The sequence below is a fragment of the Mirounga leonina genome, unplaced genomic scaffold (genome assembly GCF_011800145.1).
Source record: "Mirounga leonina isolate KUSES-001 unplaced genomic scaffold, KU_Mleo_1.0 Mir_173, whole genome shotgun sequence".
Classification (NCBI taxonomy): domain Eukaryota; kingdom Metazoa; phylum Chordata; class Mammalia; order Carnivora; family Phocidae; genus Mirounga; species Mirounga leonina.
In genome coordinates, this window is record NW_023270447.1 from 36,485,514 (window position 1) to 36,498,134 (window position 12,621).

Here is a 12,621-nt window from a genome sequence, read left to right on the forward strand (position 1 = left end):
CTGAGAGTCACCAATAAACAATAAAATTTCTTTACATAGCATTGCACACATTTATAAAAAAAATGTAATAATAGTTCCTAAATGTACATATTTAGCAAAATAAAAGGTACTAGCATAAGAAAAATATTTACAACCAGGTAAATTCCTAAATAATATACCTAAGAAGATTATGAGAAAAGTTATATAGTAGTATTCAAGAATGTAAAAAGGACTAGGTTTGAAACTAAAAGTGCATAGGACAGCCTTTTCCCATTATCTTAATTTAGTGGAGGAGCACCTATAAAATATTTAATGGTAGAAATAAAGTGATAAATATTGGGAGAATTAGTTGTGCCTGAATGAAAGCAAAACTCCTGACACAAATAGTTTTGAAGGAGACGTTTATAATGAATGTGAGCTAATTTGCGAAGGCTCAAATTCTGGTTATGCTTTTAGGGTACCAAAAGTATGACTGGGAAAACGTGGAGAAAGGAGGGACCTCAATCTGTCAGAATTAGACTGGACCGCATTGAACACTGACTGAAAACAATGATGAGTTAAGATCTTAGTGTTGTACTCAGAGCAAAAAGTTTTGCTTTTTGCAGAGACGAACAGCTGTAGCCTATTAGGGTCATCACAAAGGCTGAGTATATCCAACCTGCAAATACTGACTTATTTTCCCCCTACTTATGTTATTTCATATATACTAATGCTCACATGTTTATTTCATCACTGGTGACAAGCAATTCTGTTTATGTCATTTCTTTGCTTAAAACCTGTGCCTTCTGGCTTTCAGGATTAAACTAAAATCCTTTCACATATCATTAAGAGGTCATGACTTATTTTTTCCAGTATTCACACCTTTTCTTCCCCTGCGTCTCAGGCACTAGCCACCTTAGCCATGCTGAACCACTTGTGATAGATTTTCATCATTGTACAAGTTTCCTACACATGGAATGCCCTGTACAAACCCCCCCCCCCCCCCCCCGGCCTTTATCACTCTCTCACTTGGCCTTCATGACTCAATTCAGAATGCTAGGATGCTATTCCTGATTCCTCTGAGTTTCCACAGGACTTACATGATTTTCCTGCGAGGCCTGGTCTTTACCCAGTATTCCTAGCTTTTAAACAACATTTTGTCCTGGCAAGCACTCAGTGTTTGACAAAGGAGTCCGTTAATAGCTGTTAGGTTTCCTAAGAGGTTTTTATTAATTGTCTTTTTTTCCGTATTAACATAGGATAAGTTTTTGTTCTTTACCAAAAGTAATTCTTTGATTGCTGGAGTTTTTCTGAAGTTCTATCTTTGCAAGATTAACCAGCGTGAAAATTAGTTCCCAAACTTAAGTTTCAAGAACAGGTTTTTTTCTAAGTTTAGTAAGACCATGTCTTCAGTGAAAGCTTTGAAGTTACCAATGCAGCTATGCTTCATTGGCGTATACAATCTCTAGAAATTTCATGTATATAAGCTGTTTTCCTCAGTGTTGTGTTTAAAGGATGCAATTTGTATTTTTGGCAAACAAGATAAAACTGGGAACAGCAGCCTCACTGGTATACATTTTTAAATCTGCTTAGATTTTTTTAATGACAGAAGCACTAAAAAAATACTAAGCTGGAAGTAAGATCTTTTGATCAGCTACTGATTTATTCCTAACATGCCTCAGCAAAAATATTAACCTGAGCAACTTTGCTATAAATTGGTAAATTGTGTTCCTGCAGTGCATGATCATAGAACTAAGTGTAATGGGGTACATCGTTTGCAAAATAAACAATGAATTTAAAATGTAGTTTGCCTTATTCTGATGTAAGAGCAGATTAGATAGTATTCAAAATTATTCTATGTATATTAAAATATTATAAATGTAGGTCTTTAGAACAGTAGGCATATCATGCACTATGTATACCCAAATTTAGTAAGTACAGTTTTTTTTAAAGTACAGTTTCAAGGCTTTAAAAACTTCAGTGGAAAATAGCATAGAATATATCATAGAATATATCACTGCTTGATAGTTACAGCACTGAAGTACTTTTTGTTTGTTTTGTTTTTTTTTTTAAATATTTTATTTATTTATTTGACAGAGAGAGACACAGCGAGAGAGGGAACACAAGCAGGGGGAGTGGGAGAGGGAGAAGCAGGCTTCCCGCGGATCAGGGAGCCCGATGTGGGGCTCGATCCCAGGACCCCAGGATCATGACCTGAGCTGAAGGCAGACGCTTAACGACGGAGCCACTCAGGCGCCCCAGCACTGAAGTACATTTTATTGGCAAAAATGATTTGAACATTTTCTTGGACTTACATAACACTGACTTTTATGAGGAAAGTGTGATCTATGAGTTATTTGCTCACTAGTGAAATGAAAACGAATATAAATACAAAATGGGAGTGTTAAATTGTGGATAGAAAAAAAGTGATATAAGTAAGTCTTTATATTAATCTTGGTGAAATTATTACTTCTTTAATCTACCTGTTGGCTTCAAACCTGAAAATGTTCCCTGAATACTTATATCAGAATTCTGAGCAGAGAAGATAAATCATCTGCATTCTTGTAATCGGAAATTGTAGGTTAGAGTTTAAGAATTTTAATGTGATATTAGTGAGTGATCAGAGAATAGGAAATTATTTGCACCTTTGTAAGTGGTGTGATTAGCATTACAAGATTGCATTGCCTTATGTCATATAAAACTGCCATTGTTGATGCATTAGAATCAGAAAAGGAAAGGTCAAGAAGTGGTTCAATTGGCTACCAGATAGGAAGACCACATCAATACTTCCTAGGCTACATACCCAGCGCTGCAGAGTCTGCAGTACTAAAACCCTAAGATAGAAAAGTGCTGAGACAGATTGGGACATTTTACTTGTAATAGTTGTGTTTTTATATTTTTCCCCATTTAATGATGATGGGTTTAAACCCAGGCTTCTCATAAAGCATCTCATAATCAAGATCTAAATGAAGTATCTGACCATTATAAACCACATTTTGAAGCAAATGATGACTGACAGGAACTAACATTAGACTTGTGAGTTTGGTAAGCCATTTAGGATGTAGCAAACTTTACATTTGATTTCTTATGTCAGCAAAGGAGGAAAGAAAAGGAAATATCAGGATTTGTAAGTAATTGACATGTAAATCTTGCTCAAGGATTACAAAGACTGAACATTTAACACCCCATCACACTCTTGTCAATAGTGCCATTTTTATTGCATTTGCTGGGGCTTTTTGAATCAATATGATCTCTTCATTTTAAGATCCTTAATTTGTTTTTATCATTGGATGATTTAGCACAGGCCTTTTAGAGGGTAATTTGCCAATGTCAATATTTAGAACATACTGAAGCATTGTTTTATTCAATTATTTACAAATGTTGATTGAGGCTACTGCATGCTTGGCAGTGAACTAGTTAATGATTAGATGGGGAAACAGCAAGGTATTCTAATGAATCTTTTATCAAAACTAGGAAAACAATAGTTACAAATTTTGATTAGTACCATGAAGGAAATAAGGAGTGGTGGGTAGAAGACCTGAAGGTCAGGCAAATTATCCTTAGGAGAGTAAATCCTGAAAGATCTGTATCAGAGTTGCGAAGTCTGTTCTAAGATGATAGCCAGTGAAGGTGGTGTAAGGTTTAATGAGTAAAAAAAATAGCATAAAATGTAGTAGAGGTAGAGATTCCCATCATGCAAAGCCTCTAGGCCATAGAAAAGAATTTGAATTAGATTCTAAAAACAGTTGGGAAATATTGAAAGGTTTGAAATAGTCCTAGTTAGTGTTAACATAACTTTGGCTGCTTCTTGGAGAACAGATTAGAAAGACCTACTTTATGGGAAAAGAACAGTGAGAAGGCTTGCGTAACTAGATTAAAGTTACAACAGCCTTCATGTGACCAAAATAATACAGTCCTAAATTTAGGGTTATGTGACTGTGTTGGGCTTAAAACCTGGAAGTAAGATAACACAAGGAAGAAGGTAAGGGATTTTAAACCATTTTTAAGATTTCATTCCTCAAGAAATGATGAAAATTTCATACCGATTTAAGGTAAACTTTAATAGTCAAGGAAGCGTATTTCAGTTTCTTCAATAACCACGAAAGAAGGTACAACAGAAAGTTGTAAGAAAAATAGGATAATGAAAATTTGATAATTGCAAAAGATTCTCTTAAAGAGAAAATCATGAAATACATCAGGCTAAACTGTATCTAATTAAAATGGATTATACATCCCAATTATAGGTTATCACACTGGATTAAAATTTCCAAAATCCCATTATATCTTATAAGATGCATTCAGAGTAAGAACATAGGTTGAAAATAAGATGGAAAAAAGGTACCAAGCAAATACTAACCAGTATGTGGTGATATTATTTATTATGTTAATCACCATACGTTACATCATTAGTTTTTGTTGCCCTCTTTAATACCCATCACCAGCCTAACCCATCCCCCCACCCCCCTCCCCTCGAGAACCCTCAGTTTGTTTTTCAGAGTCCATAGTCTCTCATGGTTCATTTCTCCCCTCTGATTTCCCCTTCATTTTTCCCTCCCTGCTATCTTTTTTTTTTTTTTTTAACATATAATGTATTATTTGTTTCAGAGGTACAGGTCTGTGATTCATCAGTCTTACACAATTCACAGTGCTCACCATAGCACATACCCTCCCCAATGTCTTAATCACCCAGCCACCCCATCCCTCCCACCCCCACCACTCCAGCAATCCTCAGTTTGTTTCTTGAGATTAAGAATTCTTATCAGTGAGGTCATATGATACATGTCTTTCTCTGATTGACTTATTTTGCTCAGCATATTAATATTTTTTAAGATTCTATTTGAGAGAGCACAAGCAGGGAGAGGGAGAAGCAGACTCCCCACTGAGCAGAGAGCCCCATGTGGGGCTTGATCCCAGCACCCCGGGATCATGGCCTGAGCCGAACACAGCCGCTTAATCAACTGAGTCACCCAGGCACCACCGATAAAAGGGTCAATTTAACACTAAGATGATCACCATAAACTTGGAAGTAAGTTTAAGCCCAGGCTTCTCATAAAGCATTCCATATCAAAGTCTAATGACTTCAAAATGTTAGGAGTGAAAGGGTGAATAGATCTGTGTAGTTAGAAATCATAATAGCTTTCTAAGTAACAATAGCATTAAGCATATGGAATAAACATGATCAAGTTGATGTAATTGATAATTGCAAAACATTACTTCGAGCAACTGCACATAAGAGTATTTATACATAGACTGTTGAACCATACAACAATTCTCAAAGGACTTATAGCACAGAACATATTTGGCCAGTGGGCTTAAACTAGAACTCAATAGCAAAACCAGAAAGTAGTTCGGATTTAACATCCCCATATCTCAAAGAACAAATGACAATGGAAATTTTAAAAAGCAGATTGACCTAAAGCAGGACTTAGAGGGAAATGTGTAACTTTGAAAGCATATATTAGGAAAAAAGGTAAGCCAGTATCTAAATTTCAATGTCAAAAATAGATCAAACACGAAGTATAAAGTGAGAAAACAAAAATAAGCAGAAAACTTTTGCTTCCTGGCAAGGTTTACCCTTCCACCCAAAACAATATATAGAATAGGATTTTGCAGTACATTGAACAAAAAGAACGGAAGACAGTGATAATCTGGTAAAGGGAAACAAGGTGAAACCTATTGAATGCTGCCATCTTACTCCTTTGGGTTTCTGGGATACATCACAGGAGTTTCCTGGGTGGAGACTCCCTGAGATGGAGTGGGGAGGACAGGAAGGACAAAGTCACAAACATTCATATGGCAAGTAACAGGAAAAGTGCACAGGTGGAGATTCCTGGTAGGTCCTCCAAGTTTTCAGATAAGTTAGGAATAGCACATGCCTGAAAAGAAACTTCCACAAATGCAGGAAGCAAATAACCCCAAGCATAGAAACAAAATTACAGCAAATCTGTTAATAATTGCCCCCCCATAGTAGTCCTTCAAAAAGGAAGTTAAACTTCTACCTCTTTACCACTTGCTACAAAGTAAAAAATGTAAATCTATTTGGTTAAAGATATGAATATTAAAGCAAAAATATTTCAGAATGTAATTTGGGTTTAGGAATCAAGAAGAGCTTGATATTTCTTTTTATTTATTTGAGAGAAAGGCAAGTGGGAGGAGAGAGACAAGCTGACTCTACACTCCACACTGAGTGCACAGCCTGATGCAGGGCTGGATTCCACAACCCTGAGATCATGACCTGAGCTGAAATCAAGAGTCAGAGACTTAACTGACTGAGCCACCAAGGTGCCCTGAGACCTTAACTTTCTTAAGCAGGAATCCTCAGAAACATAAGGGAAGGGGCACCTGGATGGCTCAGTTGGTTAAGCGACTGCCTTCGGCTCAGGTCATGATCCTGGAGTCCCGTGATCGAGTCCCGCATCGGGCTCCCTGCTCAGTGGGGAGTCTGCTTCTCCCTCTTACCCTCCCCCCTCTCATGTGCTCTCTCTCTCTCATTCTCTCTTTCAAAGGAATAAAATCTTAAAAAAAAAAAATAAGGGAAAAAATGAGCATTTTTTTCTGAATAAATTTTTTTTACATATGATAGTAGCCAACACAAAAAGTAAAAAAGGCAAATGACAAGGTAGGAAAATGAGACACAGGCAATATCTCTAATTGTACAAAGAGCTCCTATAAATTAGTAGTATATGACAATCCAATAGGAAAATGTACAAGGCAATTAAAGAAGTTAATAGACATGGAAATAGATTTAACTTCACCAGTGAAGTTGGATTTAAATTCACTAGTAGGGAAATTCAAATTAAAATACATATCACCCATCAGATTGTAAATATTTTATTTTATTATTATTATTAAAGATTCCCTCTATTTATTCGACAGAGAGAGAGACAGCGAGAGAGGGAACACAAGCAGGGGCAGAGGGAGAGGGAGAACCAGATTCCCCGCTGAGCAAGGAGCCCGATGCGGGACTCAATCCCAGGACCCTGGGATCATGACCTGAGCCGAAGGCAGACGCTTAACAACTGAGCCACCCAGGTGCCCAGATTGTAAATATTTTAGACAGCAATACTACTTCAGTGCTGGCAAACAAGCAGAAAATCATGATATTTTGGGAAATATCTTTGCATGAGCATAGAAAAAAATTGGAAAGAATACATCTCAATCTGTTAATATTGGTTTTGGGAGTGAAAAGGAGAGATGAAGAGGATATTATTAGCATTTTAAAATACAATCTAAATGCTATTTAAACTTTTTTGTTTAGCTTAATTTGTTATAATAAAGTTTAAAATGATAAAATCAAGGCAATTAAAAAACTATTACAGTAGATTAGGGGCACCTGGGTGGCTCAGTCATTAAGCATCTGCCTTCAGCTCAGGTCATGACCCCAGGATCCTGGGATCGAGCCCTGCGTCGGGCTCTCTGCTCAGCAGAAAGCTTGCTTCTCCCTCTCCCACTCCCCTTGCTTTTGTTCCCTCTCTCGCTCTGTCTCTTTCTGCCAAATAAATAAAATCTTAAAAAAACAAAACAAAACAAAAAAAACTACTGCAGTAGATATAAAAGATGGTAGTGACCTGAATCAGGTGGTAGATGTGGAGACAGAGACAAGTGAATGTATATGAGCTATATTTTGAATTAGAATTAATATTATCGGATGATAGATTGGAAGACAGAGCTGATGGAAAAGGAAGACTCAAGGATGGCCATTGAGTTTCTGGCTTCAGCGAGTGGATGGTACTGTTGTATTCTGAGATGGGGAGGACTCAGAACGAGGAGTGGGGAAGAAAATTTGAAGTTCCAATTGAACACACTGAGGTGTCTATGGGCTATCCAAATGGAATGACAGTCAGTTGGATATATGAAGCTGAAGTTCAAAGAAATATAGACGGCAGATATAAATTCGGGGGTCATTAGTGTATAGCAATTCATTTTTTTTTATTTTTCTTTTTAGATTTTATTTATTTATTAGAGAGAGACAGAGATAGCGAGAGAGAGCACAAGTGGGGAGGGGAGGGAGAAGCAGGCTCCCCGCAGAGCAAGGAGCCCGATGCGGGGCTCGATCCCAGGACCCTGGAATCATGACCTGAGCCGAAGGCAGATGCTTAACCGAATGAGCCACCCAGGTGCCCTAGCAGTTCATTTCTAAGGATTTATCATGTAAAAAATGAGTCATACAAGTACACACACCAATATATACAAGAATATTATTGGACCATTGCTTCTTATAGCAAAAATTGTAAATAATCCAAACATTCACAAAGGATTTTGTGGATTATTTGTGGTATTTAAGAAGAATGAAGAATTTCTATGAATACTGACCAAAAGAGATAATCAGATGTTGTTAAATGTTAAAAACAAAAGACAAAAAACAAGTTGCAAGAGTACTTCCAGTAATGATTGGAGGCTAAAGAAGTCACGGGGAGGGGCACCTGGGTGGCTCAGTCGTTAAGCGTTAAGCGTCTTCCCTTGGCTCAGGTCATGATCCCAGGGTCCTGGGATCGAGCCCCACATCTGGCTCCCTGCTTGGCGGGAAGCCTGCTTCTCTCTCTCCCACTCCCCCTGCTTGTGTTCCCTCTCTCGGTATCTCTCTCTCTGTGTCAAATAAATAAAATCTTAAAAAAAAAAAAAATACTTCATTTAAAAAAAAAGTCACGGGGATTTTTCTCCTGTTTTAATCTAGAAGATTAAGTTTAATTACATTTAATCTACAGTCCATTTTGTGTGGCATGAGATAAGGTTTATGTTTATTTTTATTTTCATACAGGTATCCAGGTTTTTTTGGTAACATTTGTTGAAAAGACTTTATTAACACCTTTGTTGAAAATTGATTGAATTTATATGTGTGGACAGGTGTGTGTGTATAACCTCTCTTTAATCTCTCTTTTACCTCTCTCTCTGTCTATACACACACAGCTATATATATCTACCTGTATAGATACAAATATATAGATATAGGTAGGTAAATATAGTATCCTGTTTTATTGAACAGATGTGTCTGTCTTTACATTATTATCACACTGCCCTACAGATAACACTTATAAAATCTGGTTAAAAATTTTAAAACAACTAAAACTCACTGGAAAGCATTCAGAAGCTTACAGAAATTAGAAAAGAGTTTAATCTCAAAACAACAACAACAACAAAACCCTGCAACTAAAAGGGGTAAGAATTAAGGGTTACTGGCATTTAGGACTAAGGATGATGCCCAACCCTCATGACTATGTCTGTGGGATATCAGTGGTGGAAAAATCAGTCTCATTGGCAAAAAAGTGTTAGAGATTGGAGTTCAAGGCCGAAAAGGCCACTGCAAATTTAAGTAAGAAATCCAAATGATAAGAACCATAAAAGGAATGAGAACTTCTGCCCAAATATATGTTTGACAGCTAAACTATGCATGAGAGAGAATCCTCCCGAAGCCTGGTGAAAAAGCAAGCAGAGGTCAGAGTGTAATCTAGTCTTAAAAGAGAAAACTACTCAAGGGGCGCCTGGGTGGCCCAGTCGTTAAGCATCTGCTTTCGGCTCAGGTCATGATCCCAGGGTCCTGGGATTGAGCCCCGCATCAGGCTCCCTGCTTGGTGGGAAGCCTGCTTCTCCATCTCCCGCTCCCCCTGCTTGTGTTCCCTTTCTCACTGTCTCTCTCTCTCTCTCTCTGTCAAAATAAATAAATAAATTTTTTTTAATTAAAAAAAAAAGAAAATTATTCAAGACTATGTCCACGACTTTGATGCTTTTCTTAAATGAGTTTATTCCCCATCATATGCACCTTAGGTGGCAAAAAATTGAAGCTTTACAAGCTTGAAATGTCAAAGCACAACCCAAGGCTGGCAGAGAAGCTGGAAATTAGAGGAGAATCACTGTAAGTCAGGAAAAACACAGAGAGGGTGGTCCCCATCACTAACTGACCAACAAATTATGTAGTATAGGATAGATCAACTCACAGACCAGCCATGAGAAACTATGAGAACAGAGCAGAGATAGAAACAGTTTTATACCATGAGAGGAAATGGTGGCAATCTGAATTCAGGCAAGTTAACCACCTGATGGATGACTGCACCATCTGCCCTCCTCCTCTACACCCCCTCCCCCCCACACCCCCCGCCCCAGACCAAATCAATAATCCTCATAAGAAAACAACAGAATCTGCAGTCACTACAGTATATTAACTACAATGTGCAGTCTTCAACTAAGACTACTAGGAATATAAAGAAACAAGAAGAGAAGTTTGAAGAAAATGCAGTCAATACAAAGGGACTCAGTGTACCAGATGTTTGATTTAGCAAAGACCTCAAGGATTTCCTTTATTTTGTTAAAATGGCAATTATATTGATTGATGTTTGAGTGTTTAAATCTACCTTGGGTTCCTGAGATAAATCTCATTTGATCATGAAAACTGTACATATTTTTCCAGTTTTTCATGAAAATTGTACATAAACTTTTAAATTGGATTTTATATAAGATCTTACCTCGATGGCAAATCACAAAAACCACTGAAATTAGCACTCCTTTCTTCTGTTATTTCAGATTTTAAAAACCAAGAATTTTGTCCTAAAATATAAACACCGTAAGTGTAGAATTCCATGTATTTCTTTTATATCCCTAACAACTAGTACAGTGTCTGACATGGAATAGGTGACCAATAAATACTTTTTGAATGAATGAATGACTAAAAAACATGCTGACATTAGCAGTTGGATCTATGGAGTAAGAATTGCAGATATTTTCCATCCATGATGAGGTAATCAAGGGCCCGTTTATTAATCTTGTTTTTGTAACTGTGTCTATTTTAAGATTTCTTAATACAAGTTCAGTAGAAGTAGCAGAATAAATTCATCAATACTAGCTAAATATTGATATATGTTGTGAATTTTAAAAAATGTAAGATACTGGGGGAAACAATAAATCTGTAAATTAAAATCACTTCTAGAGAAGGATTTAATTTAAAAATAGATAATGGGTGAATATATACTTAAATTTTTAAAAAACATATTTGAATATGTGGTCTTTCAATGATCTGACTCTAACTTTAATACTCCACTGGTCTATTGATTAAGAAGACATGACAGTTTGTGCCCTCAAAGGAAAATAAAATGACCATAGTTATGTATTAATGAGTAAATCTCTAAGAAAGGTATCAGAGGTTCCTTAAGCAAAGCATATACCTGTCGTTTACAAATTCTCTTTATTAGGGCGTACAGCATGTTATTAGGTTGGTCACTAGAGGGTGCTGGTGTTTCAGACCAACACAATTCAGACTTGCTTTGACACCAAAAGGTGCCAACCAGAATCCAACAGGCAGCATCCTATTCTGTGACTCCTCAGATTCCCTAAATCACTAGTTTATAAGGTAAATAACTACAAAGCAGACAACTTAGAATTCTAAGATGAAGCAAATTGCTGAAAGGAGGGAAGTGTTACACAAAAGAGCTGAAATGCAACACATTTAGAGTTGATTAGAAACATCAACTTCGTTTTCTTTGCTGTATGAGTCATGAAAAAGTCTTAAGTCTTTAAATATATAATTACACTAGAGACTCACTGGTGAAAAATTTAATTTGATATGTACTTTTATCCCAATGCTTTAGATAAAGTATATATCTAATAATAACATCAATTATGATCTTATTTTTAAAATGACATTTTAGAAAAAACTTTCACAATTATGGGTTTCAGATTAATTCGAATTAATTAGATAAAAGTTTGGGGAAGATTTAAAAAGTAAACCACTTTACTATTCCTAGCTCTTGTTCTCATTAGAAACATTTTAAAAGAGAAAATTCATGGGATGCCTGGGTGGTTCAGTCAGTTAAGCATCTGCCTTTGACTCAGGTCATGATCCCAAAATTCTGGGATAGAGTCCTGCGGAGCAAGGAGCATGGTCCTTGCTCAGCAGGAAGCCTGCTTCTCCCTCAGCCTGCTTCTCCCCCTGCTTGTGTGTGTTCTGTCTCTCTCTGACAAATAAATAAATAATCTTTAAACAAATTAAAAAGAAAATTCAAAAGTGTAAAAATTTTTAAATGACATCAAAACACAAAACGAATAATAATGTCATTAATGCATGTTGTTAAAGTTTAAATTACATTTTTGCTTTTCTCCTTTAAAAACTATATAAATTCGGGGCGCCTGGGTGGCTCAGATGGTTAAGCATCTGCGTTCGGCTCAGGTCATGATCCTGGGGTCCTGGGATCCAGCCCAACGTCGGGCTCCTGGCTCGGTGGGGAGCCTGCTTCTCCCTCTCCCTCTGCCTCTCCCCCTCCTCATGCTCTCTCTCTCTCTCTCTCTCTGTATTTCTGTCTCAAATGAATAAATAAATAAATCTTAAAAAAATAAAAACTGTATAAATCCGGGTGCCTGGGTGGCTCAGTCCGTTAAGCGTCTGCCTTCAGCTCCGGTCATGATCCCAGGGTCCTGGAATCAAGTCCAGCATCAGGATACTTGCTCAGCGGCAAGTCTGCTTCTGCTTCTCTCTCTGCTCCTACCCCCTTCCCCCACTGCTCATGCTCTCTCTCTCTCTCGCACTCTCACAAAAATAAATAAAATCTTTAAAAATTTAAAACTATATAAATCCTATAATGATATTTTTCAAGCTCTCATACAGAATCAATACAACAGCACAGAAAGAATGTGAGAACATACTCCATTCTCATCACCTACCATTCATACAGCCAAAAC